Consider the following 27,011-nt stretch of genomic DNA (forward strand, 5'->3'; position numbering starts at 1 on the left):
AGAAAATAAAGTGAAAAATGAGAAATAAAGAACTTACGGTTTTACGAATTAAATCCAAATATAATCCAAGAATTAAAAAAAAAACAAGTCCTATCAATAAAAGATCTAAGTGAATCTCAGTTAAAATCCCGATGAAAATCCAAGCTGAAAGGCGATGAAATCAATAATAGTCAGCGTTCTACTGATGTGTCAACAGACTCTTGCTGAATTACAGAACATATTATTCCAGTTGTGGATCCTGTATAAATTCTAGTGAATGTATTTGTCCAAGAATTATATCAGAGCACCTTTTTTATTTCCGGAGAAAATGATCACTTGAATTCAATAATTGGAAGAAAATGACATTCAGCCCAAACTGGTCACAACATAATACAACTTAACGTGTCAGATGTTAATGCACGACTGATAGAATTCTTATCAAGACACCAGTTATAAGCCTAACCAAGACGCAAAACAAATTCCCTAAGGGGGTCAAAAGAAGTTTGCTTACCAATGGACACGTGCATTATATCATAATCCAGGTATGACCTTGACTCAATGATTCTTACTCTGAGAAAGATAATTTTAAAAAAATGCAATTTCTTTACCAAAACTGTCACTGATTTTGAAGGTCAGCAATTAGTTACAATGTTTCAAATCTAGATAATGTCAAATCCAGTAACTATGGTACATTACAATAGGATGTAAATGAATTATAAAAACTGAAATCTAACAAACAATTAATTAAATTAAATACATGCATACATAACAGATGGGACTGGAAATGTTGATTAAAGCTAAATTAAATTGCAACAGAAAAGCAACCACTCTAATTCACGCCTTAAAGGAAACTTAAAATAAAACAACCCAATTCACACCATAAAGGCAAAGAAATGTCAAATTCATAACATTCAGGGAGAATATTGCAAGAAAATTTTGCTGTATGCAGCCTGTCGTCTTTCTAACGTTACTTACTGACGTTATAATATCGAACGTGTCAACACTTAGAAAAGATTTAAGAGCAAAGTTTATCCGCTTGTTGTCTACAAAATGCAAGTGGACGTAGTTTTTTGCCTTTTTGTTTTGCCCAGACTGATGTATTCACATTATCTAATGCATAAACAGTCTGAGCATGCTGAGGCTAAGGAATGCGTTTTTTTAAACGTCTACCACAGAAATACTTTAGATTATACCTTTTTTTGCAGCCTGTTTTTAGCCTAAGGTCAGAAGAATCATTTTCACGTTACCATACAGCGGATTTAATCTCAATTCATTTTCACGCGTATTTAACTTCCTTCCTTTCTGTTACAGTGGCGATGCAGCTATTAATTTGTGCTAGGGTTTTAAACCGTTCACACAACAAACAGATACCTTTATAATGAAACATACAGGAACAATCGAAAGATTATTTATCCTTTTCCGTCACACACAGAGATAGCCTCGGAAGTAAGAGTATGAAATACAAAAAGGTTATCGGGTTGGGTGATTCACCTCAGTTTGGGTACACCTTAGCAGATTGAATAGAATGAGACCGATCATCTTCCGAATTGTATTGTCTCTTTCCGTCACCTTATTATGCAATGTGAATTAAATTTGTTTTCAGTGTAGCTCTAGGTGGCATCGAATTTATTTATTTATTTATTTATTTATTTATTTATTTAATGAAGATAGATAATAATAATTAATAATAATGATGACTTTGTATAGCGCCTAATCTTTAGAAGCTCTAAGCACTTTACAACATTAGACAACACCTATAAGATAAAAAACATATAATAATATTATTACAAAGAAAACACCATGAAATTAGAAGAAAGAAAAACATTAAAAAATAAAAAAAACATGCTGAGAACATTTCAGGTAGGAAACACTATTAGGTCTTTAAGTTTGTTCTTGCAGTCGAAATAAGTGAGTTTTGAGAGCCCTCTTGAATGCGATGACTGTATCTTTGTGTCTAAGTTCAGTGGGCAATTCATTCCACCTTGCTGGACCTTGGTATGCAAAAGAACGCTGTCCATATGACTTTGTTTTCATAGTGGGAATAATGAGTATGAATCATTTATTTTGATGAATCAAAATTTTATAAGAGTTATGTCACTGAAAAGGATTACATCAACGAAAAGAATACGAAACTTTGGAAAAATCTTTAGAGGGTTACGACATGCCATCAATTGGACACGCAATGTTTCTTTGTTGGAAATTCGATTTTATCTCAGTAATTGTCATGCTATAAACATTAACGCACCTACATGAACGATCAATGGAGTCTATGATTTTCAAGCATGAACTTTTTCTGTATTTGATCAGTAGAGTCTATAATTTTCAAGCATGAACATTTTGTGTATTCGGTCAGTGGAGTCTATGATTTTCAAAGTGTGCAGGCATGAATATTAAATATTTATTGACCAATGATTTTATAGATATTGACTGGGGTATTGTCCAATACTATTATATGCAATGACAATTTCTTGAGCAAATTATTTAATTAGGAGCGCAAGAAAATGCAGCTAAATATGATTTTAAAGTGATTTGGATTGCTTGGATCCTTGGGTATGTAATTTAAAAAAAAAATAAATAAAACTAATTTAAATACTCCAGCAATTCACAAACAATCATCCTTAAAATAACGTTTTATAAATTTGGCCTTTAATTGAATTACTTCCAAAAAATAGACAAGCAATTTCCATTAATCATTTCATAACATCTCTCATTTTTGCATTTTTAAGAATGTGAGACAAAACAATACTGCAAACCAACAGTCTTTACTCACCACGGATATACAATATTAGTGGAGTAATCTTTTCCTTCCTTAATGGGTATAATTCGACACACTGACCAGGGGCGTGGTTTGATACTGTGAGTTTGATCATGATCAAACACAACATATTCATGTTCAGAGTTTAGATTAACAAGGTCATCAACAAAAGTGTATATATTTTTGTCACAAATGCCACAACACATTCTTTTCTGTATAAGTATGCTCCGAACGATTTTCCAGACCTAAAGCATATTCTAGATTATTGGGCGAAGAAAGAAGGCGGCGGGTTTGGCCAGAAAAAGAACAACAACAACAAAACTCCATGAACTTAATTTTTTAAAATACTGTATCATAAAATTTCACTTCTATTTTAAATCTATTTTTTTCCACTTTTGGTCATGCTAGTCTTTAGAGGAACTCTCTTGTTTCTTTGTCGGGTTGTGCTGGTATTGTGATAATAGTGGCAAATTCATGATGTTTGACAAGCTCTCTCATTATTAAAAATAAGCATTGGAGATGTCTTTATTGCACAGTAATTTTAATTTACAAAATGAACTTATATCGTTGGAATTCGATTTCTAATATATGTATTCTTGCTTTTATATTTAAATAAAAACTCGTTTCTTCGACAAGTTTCCTAGTGAATTAATAATTTTTTATTATACAACGATATGATCCTTATTATCAAAGTCACAGCTTACTAGGGTTGTGGAACGTTATGTCAGTAGAGAGGAAAGCAAATCTTGTAAAATGGGAAAAGTTAAATAAACAGTAGGAATAAACCAATTCATCATTCGTGGAATACATTTTGTGTAAATACTTCTACCGCGCTATGTAGTTTTCAACAGAGTTAGGCTGTGCCAGGTGGAATATATTAAAACTGGCCGGGTTCGTGCTAGTAATGGAGTGCCTTGTAGTTATATGGGCGTTAAAATGGTGTGAAATATTCCATCGAAGGGTAGCAAGAACTTCTTGAAAGATATCGATATCATTGTATGGTGCATTTTGTATGTGGTTCAATGCCAACAATACACTTAAAAGCCTCAGAAGTAATTAAAGCGCGGTATATAACACCACTTTTAATCTCACGTTTGGATTGGAACAAGTCTCGTGTAACAGTTTCGCTAATAAAGTGCACGTACCTGCACGAGTCAGTTCATCAGATCGGTTTGATATTAAAACAATTATGGTGGTGTCACGTGATTCGGAGCGGTCCTCGTGACGAAACTACCTTCACTAACTGACTGCTCTTATCAGCTGATCACAGTACTTCGTCATGATAATCACGGTGTTTATTTGAACTGTGCCATATTATACTGAATGTTTATTTCTGTGGCCGTTAGATTAACTGCTTCTGACGAGGTATATTTATTGTGTCGAGACATATCTTCATTCTACGCGGTCTCGGTCGACCTTTGAATGTTGTCAGGGACGCCATTGTGTCAGCCATTACAGAAACGAATCCGTGTCCGTTATCAGTTGTGACTGTATCATATTTAAAAGAATAAGCTGACTTTAATTGCAATATATTATAAAGTTGTGAACATTCGTTGTGCTTGTCAGATGTGTTCCACTGAGAGGCATGGATTAAGTGATTGATGGTAGGTAAATATCATTGCATGTACAATATATATTGGTCCTGTTGAAGAGTTGAAGATCATAGCTATATTTACGGGAATATTTGTAGGATGTCATACTTGTGCGTGTTAAATTAAATTTCATGTCCGTAATGAAGAAGGAGATTTCCATCCCTATTAAACTAAATATGCCGGAGGAATATAACGTGTACGGCAATTGATTGGGAATATCACCGACCAATGTAATAAACAGAATACCATTCCATGTACAGTTTTAGAGCAACATCAATGCAATAGACAGAATACCATTCCATGTACAGTTTTAGAGCAATACCAATGTAAAGAATCGGTGCTTTTATTTCATTTTACATGATATTCATATAGCTCTATTGATAATTTTAACATTTATTTAGGACAATAATGCTTCACATTTTTGTGGGAGTGAGTGACTTTACAAACTTTAATGTAAACATGTAACTTATTTATTTTTATTTGTAAAACCCTTACTTCATTCTCACATCATCCTGCAACATATAATTATTTTAAAAACTTGATCCAAATATCTTTTAATCTTTTCTATCACCTTTTTAAGATGTAATTAATAGATAATCATGAATATTTAAGACTATAAAACAATGCATATATATTATGATCAAATAACTAACTAGTCGGCGCTCGATATGCAATAGTAGTTTGGTAGATTACTAATAGGAACTTGATATGCAATAGTAGTTTGACAGATTACTAATAGAAACTTGATATGCAATAGTGTTGTGACAGATTCCATTTTTATTGGCTGTATAAAATAAGAGACAGTGATCAAGCACAAGAGACGCAGTAAACAGTCGATATTAGTAAATGTATGGGTTCCATTACTCAGACATGGCTTGCTATTTTTTCTAAGCACAAGAGACGCAGTAAACAGTCGATATTAGTAAATGTATGGGTTCCATTACTCAGACATGGCTTGCTATTTTTTCTAAGCACAAGAGACGCAGTAAACAGTCGATATTAGTAAATGTATGGGTTCCATTACTCAGACATGGCTTGCTATTTTTTCTAAGCACAAGAGACGCAGTAAACAGTCGATATTAGTAAATGTATGGGTTCCATTACTCAGACATGGCTTGCTATTTTTTCTAAGCACAAGAGACGCAGTAAACAGTCGATATTAGTAAATGTATGGGTTCCATTACTCAGACATGGCTTGCTATTTTTTCTAAGCACAAGAGACGCAGTAAACAGTCGATATTAGTAAATGTATGGGTTCCATTACTCAGACATGGCTTGCTATTTTTTCTAAGCACAAGAGACGCAGTAAACAGTCGATATTAGTAAATGTATGGGTTCCATTACTCAGACATGGCTTGCTATTTTTTCTAAGCACAAGAGACGCAGTAAACAGTCGATATTAGTAAATGTATGGGTTCCATTACTCAGACATGGCTTGCTATTTTTTCTAAGCACAAGAGACGCAGTAAACAGTCGATATTAGTAAATGTATGGGTTCCATTACTCAGACATGGCTTGCTATTTTTTCTAAGCACAAGAGACGCAGTAAACAGTCGATATTAGTAAATGTATGGGTTCCATTACTCAGACATGGCTTGCTATTTTTTCTATTACGACAGACGAAGGTAGATCACGTTGCCGTTTTTTTTTTCAACAACGCATTAAATACCGATTCCAGATTTAATGTACGAATTGGACCATTAATATGTCGATGTTTATCTTGAAAAAAGTAATATTAGACAAAGATAGAAACGTTTTTAATAATAATAATAATAATAATAATAATATAGTTTCCTCAAGAAAAGAGTTTGACATACCAAAACGATGAAAGTAATACTACTACCGCTAAACGTTTGATCAAGTTAAAAGTTTGACTCACTTCAAATCTCCTAGCAACAAGCATTTAAACCGCTCCCTAATGAAGCCGTATTTGTTTCCTCCCTTAGAAAATGTCAGACGTAAAATTACACATTGCAGTCAGACCATTTTCGCTCCGATTACTCTTATAGACTAGTCAATGCCTATCATCATACTCTGAATGTATCTTTTTTTTAAAAATAAATGAAAATAAAACAGAAATAACCTTTTTTCACATAAGAGAGACCACACTTGGAAAGATTCCAGGACAACCCAATCGATACATGTTTGCCTGTGTGACTAACTTAGGAGCTCTCCCTTATCTTAAGTGGTTAAGTTGAGACATCTTTATGAGTACGATAATGCTGTTAATTGTATACAGCGAGAATCCAAGTGATTTGTAAAAAAAAAATACAGTTTTAATAAATTTGAAACTCGCCTGACTTTATGCCAGGATTAAATTAAGGAAAATTATGCTACATCTGCCACCAGTGCTTAGAATATTTTCTTTTTATTCCTTTTCTTTTGTATGTCAATTTTTATTTTCCTGGCCAGTGTTAAGTCAATAGGTAATGAGTACAAGGGACATATTGTGTTCTCAAACATGTACATTAATATGGCATGCCATTCAGTTTTACCTCTTTTCTAGAGAGCAAGATGGGAATTTATATTTCACAGAAAACACGTTTTCTTAAATGACACATAATCTTAACTGACACTGAATAACTTTAGTAACATGTATGCATCTGTCCAAGGGTGCAAACTGATTTTCCCATCTTCGATATTAACGTTAGTTATCTTGTTTGCGGAGATATTGAATGTCCAAATAATATAGCAGACTTTATTTGTCTGGTGTTATTCAACAGTTGCTCAATTTTTTTCCTCGGATTTTCCTTAGCTCTTTTACCAAAGTTTCCTCCAGTCACATTTTGCTTAAACATGTATTACAAAAATCTACATATACGAACTGGAGAACAAACAAACACTTTCATATGTTTCAAAGTTTCAACGTTCATTATGCAGCGCATTTCTCCAAAATTAAAATTGTGTCCGTTCGATTCGAACCCGCACCGCCAGTATATTGCATCTGATAGATCATGTGATATAAAGCCTAACACGAAATGCGGATTCAATCCATAAAGTCGTTTCAAAGTTGCACAGCGGAAACAATTTGCGACGGACGTGGCAGATGGGAACAATAAATACGTGCCTCTCCAAAGTTGAGAAATAAACAAATACAATGAAAGTTTTCCAGAAATAAAGTTCGAGTTCTCCAAACAAATCAAACACTTAAGAGTTACTTGGCAAGTCAGGCTTAAAACTTCATAAAACGTAAAACGTTACTAGACCAGCTAGACTTTGCAGACAACTAGCGAAGAAAGATATCTGTATTTATATCAACAGTTGGAAGAGAACTAAAATACTTTATGTTTAACCTTATAGCAACAATGTCAGCATGTATAGATGATGCCGTTTTTGGATGGGATTAACGTGTGATCAAAGCTAGCTGTATTAAAGAATAATTTTAAATGGAATAAAAGTGTTGAATTTTTTAATCGTAAAAATATATACTCCAATAGTTAAGAAAACATGCATATTTACAGATTAATTAAAATAAATTTCCCAAATATGATAACATTAAAATAATCAGCATCAGCTTTGTATCTAAAATGTTGCAGTTTAAAGAAAAAATAAATTACATATTTGATTTTGGTATATATATATATATATATATATATATATATATATATACCAAAATCAAATATGTAATTTATTTTTACATATATATATATATATATATATATATATATATATATATATATATATATATATATATATATATATAGTACAATGATGCATGCTAGTCTATTGCATGCTTGTCTATCTTTGAAACTTTGAATAAAATAAGTAGTAATGAAAATCACATAAATGCTGGTTTTATTCAAAAGAGGTACAGCATCTTCATTACATTGTCTTGTTTGGGACAAAATATGTCAGTACATCATTGCATCATTACAATAGATAGTGTCAACATTAAACAAATTCGCATGATTTGGCAAGGACTTGCATCTACATAGGAGAAATAACATCCAGTACTTCCTTTTCGGTGCATAGATATACAGATTTTGATGTTATCTGTCCTTTTAACGTCACGATTTTGTAGAACATACATTTGACATCACTGGTAATTAAACTACACAAATTGATGGTGCAGTCATAATTAAAAATAATATCAATTGTAAAATCTTACAAATGCAGCAGAGAAAAATTGCCAGAGTACATGGAAAAAGAACAAATACAAAACGCAAGATATGTAAAGAGTTTGTTAAATGCAAGACAGTAAAATATCATTACAGTGGACAAACTGAACATATTTGAAAGAGAAATCAATAAAGAAGTATATGTGAATATGGGAAGCAGTAAATAGAGGATATATGTATTTATATAAGAAAAGCCATTGTATCGTTATGTTTTTGGATCTAAATAATAGCTATTAGGTAAATATATGGATATAATGCTGCCGTAGCAGACCATGGAAAAACATAAGTAGTAGATCCTAGTCGTACAGCAACCACTAAACCTTTCCCTTGTCTTGCGAATCACTTTGATTTAATTCGATTTGATAAGAACGTTCAGTTTTTAACAAGCTGAGACTTTACTACACCTATTATTTTACCTACAAACCATTAAGCATTTACATACTTATATCTTCAAGATCACAACATAGGACGTAGCAGGTAGATTTAGAATGCAGTGTTGCATGAGGGTTTGGCACAATCAGCTGAATTGGGCAGTGTGAATGGCCATTGCTACTAATTGAATTGGGCATTGTGTATGATTACTGCTACTAGCTGAACTGGACAACATGGGTTGCTACTTCTACTAGTGGAATTGGGCAGTGTGTATGATTACTGCTACTAGCTGAACTGGACAACATGGGTTGCTACTGCTACTAGTGGAATTGGGCAGTGTGTATGATTACTGCTACTAGCTGAACTGGACAACATGGGTTGCTACTGCTGCTAGTGGAATTGGGCAGCGTGTATGATTACTGCTACTAGCTGAACTGGACAACGTGGATTGCTACTTCTACTAGTGGAATTGGGCAGTGTGTATGATTACTGCTACTAGCTGAACTGGACAACGTGGATTGCTACTGCTACTAGTGGAATTGGGCAGTGTGTATGATTACTGCTACTAGCTGAACTGGACAACGTGGATTGCTACTGCTACTAGTGGAATTGGGCAGTGTGTATGATTACTGCTACTAGCTGAACTGGACAACGTGGATTGCTACTGCTACTAGTGGAATTGGGCAGTGTGTATGATTACTGCTACTAGCTGAACTGGACAACGTGGATTGCTACTGCTACTAGTGGAATTGGGCAGTGTGTATGATTACTGCTACTAGCTGAACTGGACAACGTGGATTGCTACTGCTGCTAGTGGAATTGGGCAGTGTGTATGATTACTGCTACTTGTGGAATTGGGCAGTGTGTATGATTACTGCTACTAGTGGAATTGGGCAGTGTGTATGATTACTGCTACTTGTGGAATTGGGCAGTGTGTATGATTACTGCTACTTGTGGAATTGGGCAGTGTGGCTGGCTACTTGTACTGGTTGAATCGGGCAGTGTGGCTGGCTACTTGTACTGGTTGAATCGGGCAGTGTGGCTGGCTACTTGTACTGGTTGAATCGGGCAGTGTGGCTGGCTACTTGTACTGGTTGAATTGGGCAGTGTGGCTGGCTACTTGTACTGGTTGAATCGGGCAGTGTGGCTGGCTACTTGTACTGGTTGAATTGGGCAGTGTGGCTGGCTACTTGTACTGGTTGAATCGGGCAGTTTGTATGACTAATGCTACTAGTTGAACTTCAAGATAACCAAACACTCGTTAAAACTCTAATTAAATGCTACCATTATTACCGACGTAGAGAATAATGATATTCCAAATGACTAATAAACAATCTGTGACTGATATGAAATTGTAGAGAACACAAACTTAAAAGTGAGTAAGCATTATTTAGAGAAGTATCATAGTGACAATAGTCCTACCGTCAGGATGAAGTAACATTTGCTAATATCACTGTGCCTTCCGCACGATCTAATATTGCGTTTTTGTATTATGCACAATAATCACGAGCTTGTGAAGCGTGTGCGCGAAATAAGTGCAATTTAGATACGTCGAAACTAAGTATCATCAAATAAATGAGCCACCTTGGAGAATTTTGACATTTTGTGTTGTTGCTAATGGTTTTTAGAGCTGCTGTAGTTTACGTTTCGAATTAGACCATTCCGATGGCCTAGTGGTTAAAGCGTCCGCCTCGGATGCTGAAGGTCGCGGGTTCGAACCTGGCCGAGTCATAACAAAGGCTTATGAAAATGGTACTAGCAACTGCCTCGCGGGGCGCTCAACATTAAGAGGTTAGTGCTCGGACTGGTCGGCCTGGTATCAAGAAAATGTGACTGTGTGGAACGTGATGCTACAAATCTGCGACATTATGCCCCAGTGCTAGACATCACTATAAACTGCCACAGTTCGGAAATCGTTGCGATATGACTGAATTTTTTTAAAGCCACTTTAAAAATCACATACACACATATACACGCACCCACACACACACAAAGCACACGTTTCGAAATAAAGTATGAACCTCTATTTATCCTTTGTATATGTACCGGGTAGGATTTTACAGATGTTTTGTTTACACCGCCAATCAAAAATGCAAAAAAAAAAAATCAGACCATTAAAGGGTCTGCAGTTTAAGGTGTCTTATACGGAAAATCGCCATTTGATGTGTTCCAGTCCTTTTTTCATGAAAAACACTTTGCTGCTTCATACACATATTTCAAAATTATTAATATCATTCATATAGATAACCTCATTTCCTCAAATTTATAGATTGTACATTTGTAAGATGTTTCAATGTTTATGTGAACTTTGTATTGCCTAAAATTTTAGTTTGCTGTTCTATTGAGTGTCCCGTGAATCGAAAGATTCTGCAAACATAATTTTTCTTTTAATTAATATTTTTATATTTTTGTTCATAAATGTATTGATTATAAAAGCCTTACCGAATAAAATATAGTTCACGTCGCTGTTTCGGTATTATGATTTGTACCTCTTCATCTCAACCAATCATGATAAGTAGCGTATGCCATAGCTACGCAAGTTATAAATAAATAATGGTATTCATTTTGGTTATTTAAAATTCAATTCAGATATTTAAGATTAAATTTGGATATTTAAGATTCAAATTGCATTCTTTATGCGCTAAACGTAATTATTTGTCTGTTACGTGATTATGGTCTCAACCTCTGTCTTCAGGTCTTTTATCTTACAATGGTAACATATTTCTTGAATTAAAATGTTTAGTATCTTTACCTGCGAACACGAAACATTTTATAATTTTGGTCTTAATTATTTATACACTGGCTTTGTAATTTTACTTAACGTATCGTAAAATAACCTAATATAGTCTATTGGTCTGCAAACTTTTGGTTTCCACCTTTTGTGGATTGATCTGAGGTAAATACAGAAACCTGGTGCAAATAATCCAGTAAACAATATTGATCGGGATAATCTATTAAGCTTTTTGTGTGGTAATTTCATTGAGGCACTCCTATAGTGCACACCTGCATACCTACGATAACGCCTAACGGTCACTCTGTATTCATCTTCCTTGAGGTTCCGCGCTGATACTTTTATAAAATTTCAATCACTAATACACCGACCTTTTAATCGGTGTTCCGTGTTTTAATTTTACAATTGGACTTTTTCAAGCCTAATACATACAGAGTTGAATACATTAAAACATAGTCACTTGTAATCTAATAAGTGTTTTGAAAAATTTAAAGCATGTATTTTATAATTGTGTTGACGTGTTAAAAAAGTTAAAGCATGGTTTAAAGATATGTTTCTGTTCGTGATGTCCGCTCATGGGTGATTATACAAAACTAGTATCATTCGAACGTAACGATAACTTTTCTGTTCGTTATTAAGGTCACTATACTGAAACATTATTAACATGTCAGAACGTCTTTTATATCTATATTTCAGTTTTTTCTAAGTGGTTTGATGTAACAATGATCAAAATTTTGTAAATATTTATAGAGATCTTTCAAATTCATCGTTAGATGTTTATGTCGTGTATTTTGTCCGGACATTGTTTTAATCCAACTGTTATACCAATCCAAATTTTATGTTGGTGGTCTATTTCCATGAACACTTCTTGATGTGTTTAACACAGATTCCACAAGTTAAAAATAAACACCTTTACCATTTAACCAATTCAGGCAAATCTATGTAGAAGCTTCCTTTGAGCAGTTTCTATATATGTGCATTATTAATTATTAAACCCCGTCCAGAATTCATCTTGCACTTTTGGCTTTTGTACCGTCTATGTTTAATATGTAAAATGTTCAAGAAATAGTTTAAGAAAACGACTAATCAAGTTTTCATTGAACCTAATCATGGAAACGTTATACTGATTATTTGCTTCACATATGACTCAGTATGATTCGAACATTCACGCAAAATGTTAATTGTTTCTGCCCCCCACATCGGTATTTATTTACATTGCATTTAAATGAATCTTTGAGCATGTGTCCTCCGATTCCGTTGAATCATACATATTCTTCTCCGCTAATTCTTGTGTCGTTGGACGGCTTTCAAACGAAGGAGTGATTTTTTTCTAACCTGTTTTTTTTTTTTTTTTTTTTTTTTTTTTTGTATTGGTACAGTGTCGATTTTGATTTATTTAACTCGAAATATTACACAGTACATTTAACTAGTCAACAATTAACCTTAATTTATCATAAATATCAACATAAAAGAATACCTCTATGTTTATAGATCTTGACCCGTAGAAGTAGTCATGGGGGAACTGTGCCACATACATCGCCAAGGGGAGCTAGATTTCGTATAGCAGATATTTTTTACACTTTGTTATAGTACTTTCTGTTCAATAAATCTTGAATTTTATTAGGTCTTTTCTATTTCTTTTTACTGTAGTGCCACTCGACTTTTTGTGTTTAAGTTCGTTCGAGGCAGCTCCACCCTGGTGTCCTTCTGACTTCCCATGGTGCTACGTTTGCGTTCACTCGGTTGCTTTGGCTGAATTGTATTAGCATATTGGTTATTTATTTATTTATTTATTTATTTTCACACTGTGTCAAGCGGATCTCATGTTTGGACCTCACACAAGATCATCTCCTACATGAATTCTTTCTGACTTCATGTGGCGGTTTAACGTTCACATCGCAACGTTCCATTATACATGGTGAAAATATTTTAATCAGTTTCCTGATCATACAGTTTATATTTAGTTTTGATCATGGAGTGTTTCTGTGCTGCTTTTTATCTAATGACCACTACAGACAGCGAAGTGGTTCGCGATTATATAGAACACAATACGCCTTGGCCAAAACGGCTCGGTTACTAATGAACTGTAGAGATAATTGATATAAGATCTGCATACATGCTGATACATTGTCCTCAATGCACTAAGCGCAAGACAGAGCAACTGATCTAATAATTTACTTTAAGTAAAATTCCAACTACGGCAGTAAATATAGATTTGAGTTATATAATATTTACCATGTTTTACCGTGGAAGTGAATATCAATTTTTGTAAGATCATATCAACCTCGTCGTCGAATTCAAGTTAATATAGTTTGGTATTTTAATGTTTTCGTATCTGTATGAGCAGGTTGGTGTTTTGCACTAGTAATTGCATTCATAGTCTGACTGGTTCAGTAACACGTACAATTGATGATATATTGAGATAACTGGAATACGCATGGGAAGCAAGTAACATCGTACTGTTTGACATTTTACTCTGGTTCATTCTTTCTAAATATATCAAGTACATATGCCGTGTTATATTTAGGAGAATAGTCATCTTTGTTCATCTACGCCATACATGAACTGAACTTTCCACCACACAAACTTATATTTCTCTGAAGTGGATCAATCTAGTGTGCTTAATTTTAATAATGTTTTATGTGTATTTTAGTAATTTGTAAATTATACTGTAAATCTCCACCTTGACTGTAATATTTAATCTCTGAAAGATAAAGTTGAAGTATAAGTTCTAGATCGGAAATGAACGGAATCGCTTGATCTCTTTGGTCGAAAGCACACACAGTCATTGGTTACTTTTTATATCTCACGAGATTAAGCAAATTAATTTTAAGTGCATTGTAAGAAAAAAAATCACAGAGTTAAAACGTCTTTCTAAAACTTTGATAAATTTTATATCGATAATTAATTTTAACAAGTACACAGACTGATTCGATTAATCGTGCCAGCCCTATTTTACACACGTGCACATTCCTTTAAGCTTAGATTTTGTGTTTTTTGTTGATGAAAGAAATATTTGCCAAAAACAGGGGTTTTTTTTTAAAATAATATTTAAAACTTCTGGACAGAAAGGTGTTGGTTGATTTTCTCTATTTCATAAGTTACTATGGCCTGCTCATTGGCATGACACTTAAATCTAATTTCCTCGGTATGACATAACCTTCATGTGCTGCAAAAAAGTAACGCGCCAAACCAAAAATCAATTCATATCGAGCATCCTCGGGTTAACTATTTTTTGTCTCTAAAACGTGACTCAGAATGCATCAGTCATATCAATATAAGTTAATTTTATGTTAGAAGTCGAATATTTTGACCGAACAAACACTTGTTACATTTAGAATGACACTATTTGCAGTTTTATAATTGACACATTTTGGGGGTAGTGGTTTTAAAAATTTACGATTATAACTTGATTATTTGCGATATTTAAATCAGTATATCTTAACAATATAAATGTGACCATATTGATCTATGTAAATATAGCTTGTTAATATAGTTTTCAATGGCGGAGAATTACGTTACATGTTTCTTTCTCGGCTTGATAGAAAAGGTTGAAGATATTCCGATTGCTACCGTGGTGTGTCCTTGGGTATGGAACTTTACTTCAAGTGTATTTTCAGTAAATAACGTACTTGTGTTGCAGTGCCGTAAAACACCAAAAGCAAACATCCGTGTAATGTATACTACGTATAAAGGTGTGTGCATCAAAGTTCATGAAAAACATTGCCCTTCAAAGTTATTTTGTTTAACTGTAAATGAGAGAGAAACTGGAAAAGCAATGTTTGTCTTCCTCGATGACAGTGCTAGCATTAAAGCTACAGAGCAACCGTGATTACAACATGCCACTTAGACTCAACATATATGTTGAAAATTAACCTTCGATATTTGACAGGTTTAACAGTGTAAAACATTTCATTGCTACCATGCAGGAGAACCTTACCTACTTAATCAATGATTGCAGGTCCTTTGACTTCACATAGATCCATAGGCTGTGTATCAGATACGGGCTTATGATTTAGAACAACAAATGTTTACCTGTACCAGTCTATGCTGGATTTGGGAAAGTCTTCACCTGATCGATTGTGATATATTACCTTGACATTAATATGAGAAATGTCTTTCAATGGTCTTATATTTATTGAAGTTGACGTATTTAGGACATCTTAAATAAGCAGCAGTATTAATATATCGTTTCTAATACAAATTATTTCCAACGACTGTGTCGTGCACTCACAGGGAAATTTTCCGCTCAACCAGTACTCTATCCGGAAATGTTACTCGAGAGGTGATATATAGTCGGACAATCTTTTCTAGAGCAATTTTTCTTCTCTTCTCAGAAAATGGCAATAATGTCAATGTTTGCATGTATGGAACATATTTATAGGAAATCTATCTTCACACACTTGTCTGCCTCCCATTCCACCCGAATACTCTATGCGCGCGAACAAATATATATATATATATATATATATATATATATATATATATATATATATATATATATACAACGCAACATGGTATTAATTGTCTATTTCTCTCACACACATGTATATTTCACGAAAATTACAAGTGCAATATTCCAACAATGTTTACCGAAAGAGTTTGCAATGAGGGCGGTTTTTCTCGATTATCTAATAAATCCACCATTTTGTCCTTAACTTTTATTTCACCCTCACAGTCCTGTAATTGAATTAGTTTATAAATCTAGTGTCAGTGGTTTGTAAAAAGAAACTGCAAATATGGTCTATTTTTCTTGTCTAGACTCTGAAAGGTCAGTGCTGTGAACGAATGGAGAGAAACAAAAAACATAAGAAGAATCAGTTTATATGAATTAAAAATGGACATGTGCAATGAATCATGAGAAATATGTTGATTTATAACTCAGGTAGCTAATATTCGAATTACGAGTTTTTACATTTCTGCCTATTCATTGCGAGAACATCTCTGTAGTTTGCATTTATTTATCGTTATATGAAGAAGAAAAAAAGTGAAATCAATATGGGAGCATTTCATAATTGTCCTGTTCTACTACAGGGGTATATTCTGCCACCCTTACCTATATTTACCTATATTTATGTATGTTGTTCATTTGCCTTTTGTTTCTCTTCATTCACGTCAGTGGGTTTGAGTGTTATTCTATGGCAAATGAAATAAGTTTCCATTCCTCTTCTGACTGCACGGCTAAATTTAAGATTGTGGGCTATGTCACTTCATGCAGAATCATACAAATTTATGTCGGAAAATGAGACAATTTTTGAAGCCTGTTTTTTTACTGACCTTATTGATGTGCCAGTTATACTGGACGGTGTAAATGTTTGCATGTAAAACATTAAATTTTCTGTCTCGCGTGTGATTATATATATATATATATATATATATACACGTTTTAGGTGCGTTGTGGGCAGTCATCCCGAAAGTGGGTTTACGGGAAGGACATGATATAGTTTACATTTCAAATCAAAATACATATACATAGGTTGTATTTCTTACATAGTAATTATGTATATGTTGAAAATAAGTATATACACTTATGTTATAGTCCTATTCATGTTTTCGGTTCGTGGGCAGATATATATATTTCATGGGCAGTTTTGACCTTTAGGTTGAAGATGACAAAGTAACTGCCCAAAAATACGTTCACGAAGAACAAACATATAGCATTCTGCCCGTGAATACGGTCACGGGAACAATATATAGCGTACTGCCCACGAATACGTTCACAAGTAACAAATATATAGCATGACTTTCCGGTGTGCGCGCGCAAAATGGTTGTCAAGACACGACGATAAACATTAATCTATTAAAGCATCCTTTGCAATGGCCAGCGTACATATAGCGGACGTGAGGTTCGTTTTTCACAGCTTGTTTGAAATAAATGGATGATTATATATCCAGTGTAACAACTTGTCTTGACAGCTTATGGATGCTAATGTTTGACATTTATTGTGAAGATTATTGTTCACTGCTTGTTGATGAATTCGTAGCTTCTGTTAATCGATGCTATAGCTCAATTTAACTGTCATACACTGATATGTTTAAGTCTGCTTGCACAGTTAACTATGCAGAGTTATGGAAATATAACAAATTGGTTTTAATAACTTTCAGAGTTTGTTTTACTATTACTCAATATTTGTTTCAAGTACTATAAAGGCTGTGATAGGTTGGGTGGCTTAGATTACAAATCAGGCCCTTCTCACTTGGGGGGGTGGGGGGTGGGTACTGCCCATTATGAATATTACTGGTCCTAGATGTCCAACCTGATATTTATGACATATAGGTTCAACATCTTACTGCCAGCAGAAATGGTGTTCTGTAGTATTTTTCCCAGTCAATAGTTTATGGATATATTATGTCATGTACTATGCTTGTTTAATTCTCTCATCTCAGTTCTGACGTTACCATTGAATGCTATAATGTTCCCAGACATCCGGTATTCTTGGTTGTTAAAATTATATATATACACAGATAACTGAAGGTGAGTTCTCATTATTCCCTAACAATTGTAATTAGTGGGGCTGTAGCAATTGATGGTCTGAGAATTCAAGTTAACTGGTTCAAAACTTGGGTAAACAACAAACTGTTTTCTTCCTTTGACAGGCATCATAAAGTTTTGCATCTTTGTCTCTCTGATGACTGTGGTACACAAGTTACAGACTTTGCCTTAGAATGAGCCTGATTTTTGATACTTGTTACTGAATGGGGTGGGGTAGGGAAGTAACAAAATTATTAAAGGTGGAATGTATGCAAACCATGCTGGAAATAGATATGTGCCAGCAACTGCAACATGTAAGCTTCAATCAATTTGGAAACTATAAGCTTTATCCTGTAAATATTAACAGTTCACACCCTGTATAAAAGGTGATTTTGTGTTTGATTAACTGGAACTGTTAATTTATTATGTTAAGGAATTTATTGTTTTAACCCTAGTAAATGTAATATAATTAGGTCAAAAGTTCCAGTTTGTTTATTGTTTCCAGAGTTGATTATTGTAACTGGAAGAACCTGTTTCTAAGTGTTAAATGAAACGAAAGAGATATTGTTTACTCAAGTGATATAAAATAAAAGTTTAAAATGAACTGAAAGAAATATTGTTTATTCAAGTGATACAAAATAAATGCAAAAGTGTATATTCATTAAGAAGTGTATTGTCAATTGCAAATAAATGAAGATTTATCTTATTTTGTTCTTTACTTGTGTACAAAATTATACCTGGATTGGGCAATAATTACTTGGACTCCATTTGGAAAAGAAAAATCTATATGTCCTAAATACCTAATGTTCATATCATAATGCTCTTTTAATGGATGATTATGCTTTTCAGCTGACGTTACCATATTGCCAAGTGAACTAATAGTATGGCCTTCGGTGTGGCCCACTAATCACATTTGTAAATGAATTATGCATACAATAGAGAAATAGCTCTTAAAATATCTTATGAGTTGAACAATGTGTGTACAGAAATAAACATGAAGCAAGTCTTTGAACTTGTATGCCACACATGCAAGTGAATTGGTGGTTTTCATATGTAACTTGTGTACTCTTATGGCTTTTGTCTATATTACTTTTAGCCATTTCTATTCACACACCAGAACACAACCATTTTTGTCTGATTCAGGTACTAATGCAGAACTTATTTCAGCTGTAACTGAAGTATACAGAATTTTTCCTGACGTTGAGGCCTACTGTGTAGACAGTATAGCTGTAAGTCATCAAATCAAATGGAAGACAACAGTGTGCAGTTGAAGAAAATGATATATACCCAGTACCATTTAGAGTTATCTTAAAGAAAAGTCACAATGCACACTGATACAAGTAGTTTTAGAAAATGCATTTGTTCCACATACATTTTAACTTAACCCAAAAGTTCAGTCTCTTGCCTAAAATTCAATCAGATGTATGCATTTATTCCATAAAACACAAAGATATAATGAACCAAATCATTTTCATTGTTGAGTTAGGTAGTAGGCTATGTTAAAGAGTGCAATCACTTTATCGATTTTTTTTTCCATTACATTTTTATTTATTATAAAATGACATTTCTTAGTGGAGTGCTAGCAACTGTAACTTGAGGAATATTTTGTACATGCTGGCCTAAGTGTCATGAATATACTGTGCTACATTTTGCTTTATTAGGTATAATACTATCATGAGACTTGCTTGATTAAATCCTGAATTTGTCAGTTACACTTACAAGTCCACTGGTAGAATTTAAAATCTGTGACAGTTTGGGAACTTTTTTTGCAGTAACTGCAAATCACTTTGCCTTCACAGTCAATGAATTCAAGCCATTGATAATTGTCAAACCATTGTGACTGAAAATGTGATTGTCTCTTAGTTGTGTCCTATTTGATAATTTTGCTGCCACAGAGTCTGGATTGTGTCTCTGAAGAAATAGTTCATCTAGACTCTGTTGCAGTATTACATTTTATATGTTCAATTTAATGAATTTTCTTTCTTTGAATCATTCTTATGTCATAACTTGCGAAAATAGTTTAGTTAACAATATTTATTCAAACAGAAAAGATAACCTCACTTGACAAATCATCCTACTAAAGTGATCATGGCATACACTTTTATCTTTGAAATTCAAATATTGCCCACTCGTTAATTAACATAACTAATATTGCACATTGAAGGTGATCATATGTATCATCAGTTTTAAAAAAATAAAGACATAATACTATCATTTAATCACTGCATACAGGAAACAGACACTTGTGTCTGTAAAATGCCTTTCATTGGATTACTTTGGTTTATTAAAACCAAACAGCAATCCACTCAGGATTTTCTAGGATAGATACAGAGAATATATTATGGTCATTCAGAACGCTATCAATACATCAGACCAGATTGTTTTTATTATTATTTAGGCAAAATAACTTAGTAAGTCAGATGGCAAACATGAGGATGGTGATAGGTTATGTGGAATTTGCATTGAATCATCTGATCCCAGAAGATTTGATACAATGTCACTGGCTGTGGTAATCATCAAGTGCAGTTGCACGGCACCATAAGACTTATCAAGATACCATAAGCTAGAAAGATGAAGAAAAAGAAAAACGATGACCCAAAGACAAATCCTGCAAACTGTGTGCAAAAATGATTCCACAGATTATAGATGAAAACTTTACTATATTTAGCTTCAAGATATTAATAAATTCGGATTACTTCCTCCAGTCTGCTACAGTAATTCATGCCCATTGCACTCATAAATTGATTATAGTCCTTGCAGTATTTTGTGTGGGCCACAATATTTTAATTGATGCAGCTGATGCTCCATTCTTCAGTTCAGTGTTGATTCAAACATAGCAATGTCCCTTTGGGATGTGTGCATAAATAAAGAATGCCTGTCCCTTCATTACCACACTTGTTGAATTTATCGTGTCTCTCTGAAAACTGTACCATGTGAGAAAGAATTTTATAAACAAACTGGACATAAGTATTGCTAGACATATACTCAGACCTGAGACTTCATAAAAGGCTGCTTACTTGTGAGGCATTATTAGTGCTAGGGCTTGAGGTAATAACTTGCTATATGTTTGGTAAGGCAAAATAAGGGGCCTTATGACTTAAATTGAAACTGTGAAAAAACAAAAGGTTCAAATGCAATAAACTTTTGTTTTTCCTCATTTGTTATATTACAGTGCCATGAAAGGTCATTTCTTTTATCTTTTTAATCCCTTGCCAATTTTAAGTCATCATCACTAACCAAGTCTCTAAATCAATTCTTGGCATATTTAGCTAAAATGGTGTCTACTGTTCCATTATATCATTGATTGTTTAGCTTGCTTGTATGGAGCTTAACACCATTTTTCAGGACATCATAGACTTTACATGGCAGCCAACATATTTATTGGAAGAAATCAACACACATAACGCTACTGGCAAGCTTTCTCATATACACACATTGGTTGGACTAGAGAGAGTTGATTAGTGATGTGTATGCCTAGACCATTCTATAATCCAGGGCCCCATGATTGAATACAGCTTAAAGAAATTAACCCTAATTCAATTTCCTTGTTGCATTTAAATCATAACACCCACCATGCAAAGTGACACATGTCTCAAGATTTTCAAATTTGTATATGTTTTGCAACTTTTAATTCTGAGTTGATGCATGTGGATGTGGAAATTCAGTTACTGAATACTTAGCTACTTATATAAGGAGCTCTCACACTGGTAAAAGCATGCAATTGGGATTGTATTTGCAAGAGGGCAATTAATTGTTCAAAATACTGTTTTAGCTAACTACATATGCGAAGGGTTGATGTATAAAAAAGAGGATCAAGAAATCCTAGCTGGTAAAGATAATTGTATCCAACTTGACAGAAAGTGAGAAGGCCTTTTAATTTTGTACAGCAGTTTCATTAAGGAACCAACTATAATACCATTAGAAGTTTATGAGCAGCAAAAACCACATTTAGGACCAACTAGACATCAAAACCATATGCATAGTTCCATTTACGGCCAACCAGACATCAAATAGGTCATCTAGTGAAAGCACAATGTCAAAATGACCAGCCATCTAGGAGAAGTAGCAAGGAAGGGGTTTTCCAGATGCCCATTAAAACAGCCATATTGGAGGTTAGATTGGCACTATTTTCATTTACGTCCAACTAGACATAAGAAGTCTTTCACTGATATGACGATTCATTCAGGAGAAGTAGTTATACCAAGATTTTCAGGATGGCCACATTGGTGGCCTTATAGGATGTCTGTACAGCACCATAATTCTCATTCAGGACCTGCTAGACATCAACATAAGTATTTTGTACACATGTTGACACGCTGACACAATTATCCATTCAGAAGTAGCGATAAAAAGTTTCTTAATATGGCTACTGTGGCAACCACATTGTATGTGTGAGTGGCACCATCTTGTTTTTTCTTCCAGATATTTTCACACAAATATCATATTTAAAGATAACATGAATTCATACAAGATCTTGTCAGTTTATTTCATAACAGATTTTTCCCTCATATTAATATAATCTTTTGAAAACATTTATACATTATAGTTCTAGAAATTTTTCATGCTCTCAGAAACTATTAAAATCACAGCAGAAAGTGTTATGTTATATCTTTATTCAGCACTGAAAAATATTTATGAACTCTTAAAGTTTTTTCCCCTATATTAACTTAATTTAATGAAGATTTTCAGACTATAACCTTTCCATTGGATTTATTTTTTCAAACATGGCGTAAAAAGTATGTTATAGTAACCAATTTTTACATTGCCTTCACCATTGCAGAAATCTCTATAATCAATTTCCTAGTAAAGAAAAGCCAAGAAAATAAATGGACAGTTAATATTCACTTCAGGATCACAGACCTGAGGCAAATATGTCATTATTAAATCAAACATTTTTATTGTGTTTCCTTAGACCTAAATATATATATATACTTGCTGTTACTCTAAACGAAGGCTGGTGATCCAGCTGATAACCTTTTGGGGGTTTTAAGGATGTCTTTAAAATTAAGGCCTTAAAAATGTTGAGATCTTATATTAAAAATGACAATTTGAGCCTTGCAGATTCATGTCCACAGGTGCCCAAATAAAAAAAAAAGGGGGGGGGGTGCAAGGGGCAAGCTTGTTGGTGTGTTATAAAATAACTGACTTATCATCGGTGTGCTGACAGGTGATGTGTAATTAAATCACTGTTGTAATATTAATAATGAGTGAGTCTGCACAAAGGAATTTCATACAGCTAAACTAGCTCAACAACTAGAGGCAATTAAGAAATATATCCACATTCGTGATTCTGTCAAATGGCAGATACAACAGCATCAGGAAGCTCAAGTGGCATTTACAGAAGGTAAAGAGCCGCTATACTTGTTATCTTTTTAGGGATGTGCTTGGATTTTGCCCTCAAGCTGGAGCAGTCATAGGATATATAATAAATCGCCACGGTCGGAATTTATCCCCAAGCTGGGGTAATCGATGGGTAAAGTCTTATCCACAGTCGGGGTTTTATTCAAGCTTCAGGTGCAAGTTTTTGTGCATCTCCATGCCCTTGCATAAAACACAGTTACACATTTTTTTATATAGATATTTTTCAGTTGTAGACAGGAATAATAAGTATTTGCGAGTGTTTGAAATGAATGGGTTCATTATGAATTGAGTGGCACTACATTTCAAAAGCAAAATTGGATTGAAATGCAAGAACTGTAGTACGGAATTAGTGTTGGTTCTGGATCGTAGAATGGAATTGTGTGTGTGTGATTGGATTTTTAACGTAGCTTGAATAATTTTTCAGTCATATTGCTACGATGTCTGCAGTGTGGCAGTTTATAGTGATGTATAGCACTGGGGCATCATGCTGCAAACATGTAGTATGATGTTGCACCCAGTCACATTATCCTGACACCAGGCCGATCAGTCCTAACACTAACCTCTTAATGCTGAGCGTCTAGCGAGGTAGCTGTTAATACCATTTTTGTAAGTCTTTGGTATGACTTGGCTGGGGTTTGAACCCATGACCTCCCGCTTCTGAGGCGGACGCTCTAACCACTAGGACACCGGAGTGGTCAGAATGGAATTGTAACAATTACAATGGAAGCAATTTGTATCATGCTTGTTGGGGCATTCCTCACTGATGGCTGTCAGTGACATCATCATGGGAATGTGTAACAGCCACATTTTGTAAGAACAAGGTGTAGTTGGTGAACAATACAGACACTTTTCTGCCATTTCCACTGGCATCATCTCATATGATGTTATTTAAAAAAACTTCCTACAACATACTCACAACATATAAAACCTATATGCAAATCTGATGAAAGCTGCTTGTGTTTCTGAAACACATATTCCATACTGGTGGCAAGAATGTCCAAATCTACATTACAAAAATGAAAACATTACCATCCATCTAGGAGTTGCAAATGTATGAAATCCTCTTGTTGGGTAGTTTTACTAACAGGCTTTACAGCAGGGCCTTCCATTAGATTTAAATGTGGCAGGTAAGTTGACAAAGTAGGGTGGGGGGTTGGGGGGACCTACCCCAATGGGGATAATTCATTTTTTTTTTAAAGTAGCATGGTGTAAAGTAAAAGTAGATGGGCTGATAAGGAATCCACTGAATTTACAGACTAAAGGTTCAGACATTTGTTTTTAAGAGAAAAATGAAAGAAGGAAACAATACAACAGATATTTTAATATGACTTTAATGTTTATTTTCTAGATTTAATTAAGATTATGAATCAGAATCAGTCTCCAACTCCACTGTAAAGTTTATCTATTACTTCTTCTGCTCAGGCACCTGCAAATTAAAACAAAATTGTAATGCTTAAATAAAGTCATATCATCTCAGCACTAGTTACATATGCAGAAGTCATGTTAATCAGCATTATAAAAATGTATGAAATTTTCTTCACTGCACTTGTGCTTCCCTTACTATCGTTAAGCCATGATACAAGATAACTTTGCACTTACTTGTCATTTCTGGCAAGTGGATGGTGCAATCAATTTGCACAAAGATGAATTTATTTCATCCAAATATTTCATGTGAATAAAAATTCCAAATGGAGGCACTTGTCCGATCAGACAAGATATATGCATATTGTAGTTAGCTGGACTCTAGCTCTGATAGTCCTGGGCAATAGGATAAGCTGATTTTGTTATCAGTTTAGAAATGCATCCGCTTTGCAAATACTATGCTTTAAAAGACGAAACTGAATCCAATATTGATGAAATAAGAGTCATTTGGATTACCTTGTTTTTTATCATTCTGCGTTGGTTGGGTGCATATTTGAGGGTCTCTGATATGGTCTCTTCCATTCCATTTGCCTTTGCTTTGCCATTAGTTTTCAAGCAGGCTTCTGCATGAGTAATACAATGTTTTAAAATAAGTTTCACAACAAAGGATGCATTGCATTTTTCTAAATGCCAGCAATAATCAATGGAATATTTTTAAAACATGTACTTTGAAATGTGTCTCAAGTTACTTTATCAATTCATTTAAAAATCTCTGGCAAGTCACATGAAAAACACAATTTAAATCAAGCCATACTTACTTATCAAAGACTTTCTCATTCACATCCTTTACCTCACACAATAAATATCAGCAACACCAACATTAAATTCACACAATCAGTACAAAACCTAGGTGTTACTCTGGACAGTACTCTCACATTGCACCAACATGTCATGAACATATGCAAGGCTGCGTATCTTGAGCTGAGACGCATCAGCTCCATTCTCAGATATCTTTCAGTTGATGCCACTAAAACACTTGTGTGTTCATTACTGCTTTCAAGACTGGACTATGGTAACTCAATTCTGTCTGGTTCATCTTAATATCTACTGCAGAGACTTCAAAAAGTTCAAAACATAGCTGCTTGGATCATACTTAGAGTACCACAATCAGAGCACACCTCCCCGCTGCTCTGTACCCAACACTGGCTATCCATTCGATCCAGAATCAAACACAACATTAGTTCTCTGTGCTACGTTTCACTGACAGACTCTAGTCCAACATACCTATCCGACCTCACCTATGTGTACACACAAGCAAGATACTTACACTCCTCTTCCGACAATCATATACTCATTATTCTGACTATGAAAACAAAGTCACATGGACAGCATTCTTTTGCATACCAGGGCCCAGCAACATGGAATGAATTGCCCACTGAACTTAGACACAAAGACGCAGTGATCCCATTCAAGAGTGCTCTCAAAACTACTTATTCTGACTACAAAAACAAACTTAATGACTTAATAATGTTAACTACCTTAAATATTCTCAGCATGTTTTTTATGTTTTCTAATTTCATGGTGTTTGTTTTTGTAATCATATCATTGTGTATGTTTTTATGTTGTCTAATGTTGCAAAGCGCTTAGAGCTTCTAAAGATTAGGCGCTATACAAAGTCCTCATTATTATTATTATTATATTTAGCTTGGATGAATATTTTTTAAATCAGTGGCCATAACTAAAAAATGGGATTTTGTTTTATGATCATAAAAGTATGTTGGACACCATCCATGATGTACAATGCTGTCTGACATTTCTATGCACCTAAGGTTTCCATCTCAAATATTAAAGCAAAATGCATACCGAATTTGACAGATTGATGAAAATAAAAAAAAGCAATGCTTACCATTTGAAAAGAGGCAATTGTCACTAGAATATTCTATTCAAAATGATATTAATTTTGGACACAGGGGATACCACCCCCATGTTTTCCTGACTCGTGATATGTCGGCCTATTCTGTGCACAGCTTCAAAAGATGTAATGTTTATCCATCGAGCTATAGAAATGAAATACATTTACTGTAGACTGTTTCTGTCAGCAGTTAAGTTGAGTAATTAGGTCAGGTTTATAGCTAGTTTACAAAATTCAATGTAGAATGCCAATAAATGACAAGATGTATTTTTGCAAACTAAAGTGATCTTGAGAAAAGATTAGTAAAGTTTAACATTTTATAAAAAATAAGCTATTATGTGGAAAAGAAACAACAAT

The 27,011-nt window shown here is 34.1% G+C and overlaps 1 protein-coding gene and 1 long non-coding RNA gene across 3 annotated transcripts in view; one reads left to right on the top strand and one right to left on the bottom strand.

The window, feature by feature from the left end:
• Positions 1-3,964: 3,964 nt before the first annotated feature.
• The window catches only part of LOC149805942 (cadherin-related family member 1a-like), an 89,460-nt gene continuing 66,413 nt past the window's right edge, over positions 3,965-27,011 (top strand). Inside the window, exon 1 of the mRNA XM_089950727.1 lies at positions 3,965-4,338. The gene's annotated coding sequence lies outside the window, so the exon portion shown is untranslated. The remainder of the gene's footprint in view (positions 4,339-27,011) is intronic.
• Positions 24,696-27,011, bottom strand: part of LOC149805943 (uncharacterized) — a 29,347-nt gene continuing 27,031 nt past the window's right edge. For both annotated transcript variants that reach the window (XR_016415041.1, XR_016415040.1), the window contains 2 exons: positions 25,259-25,365; positions 24,696-24,806 (listed from right to left, as the gene is read on the bottom strand). This is a non-coding gene — a long non-coding RNA (uncharacterized LOC149805943). The remainder of the gene's footprint in view (positions 24,807-25,258; positions 25,366-27,011) is intronic.

Source organism: Sinohyriopsis cumingii, chromosome 2 (genome assembly GCF_028554795.1).
Source record: "Sinohyriopsis cumingii isolate HCF-2022 chromosome 2, ASM2855479v2, whole genome shotgun sequence".
NCBI lineage: Eukaryota > Metazoa > Mollusca > Bivalvia > Unionida > Unionidae > Sinohyriopsis > Sinohyriopsis cumingii.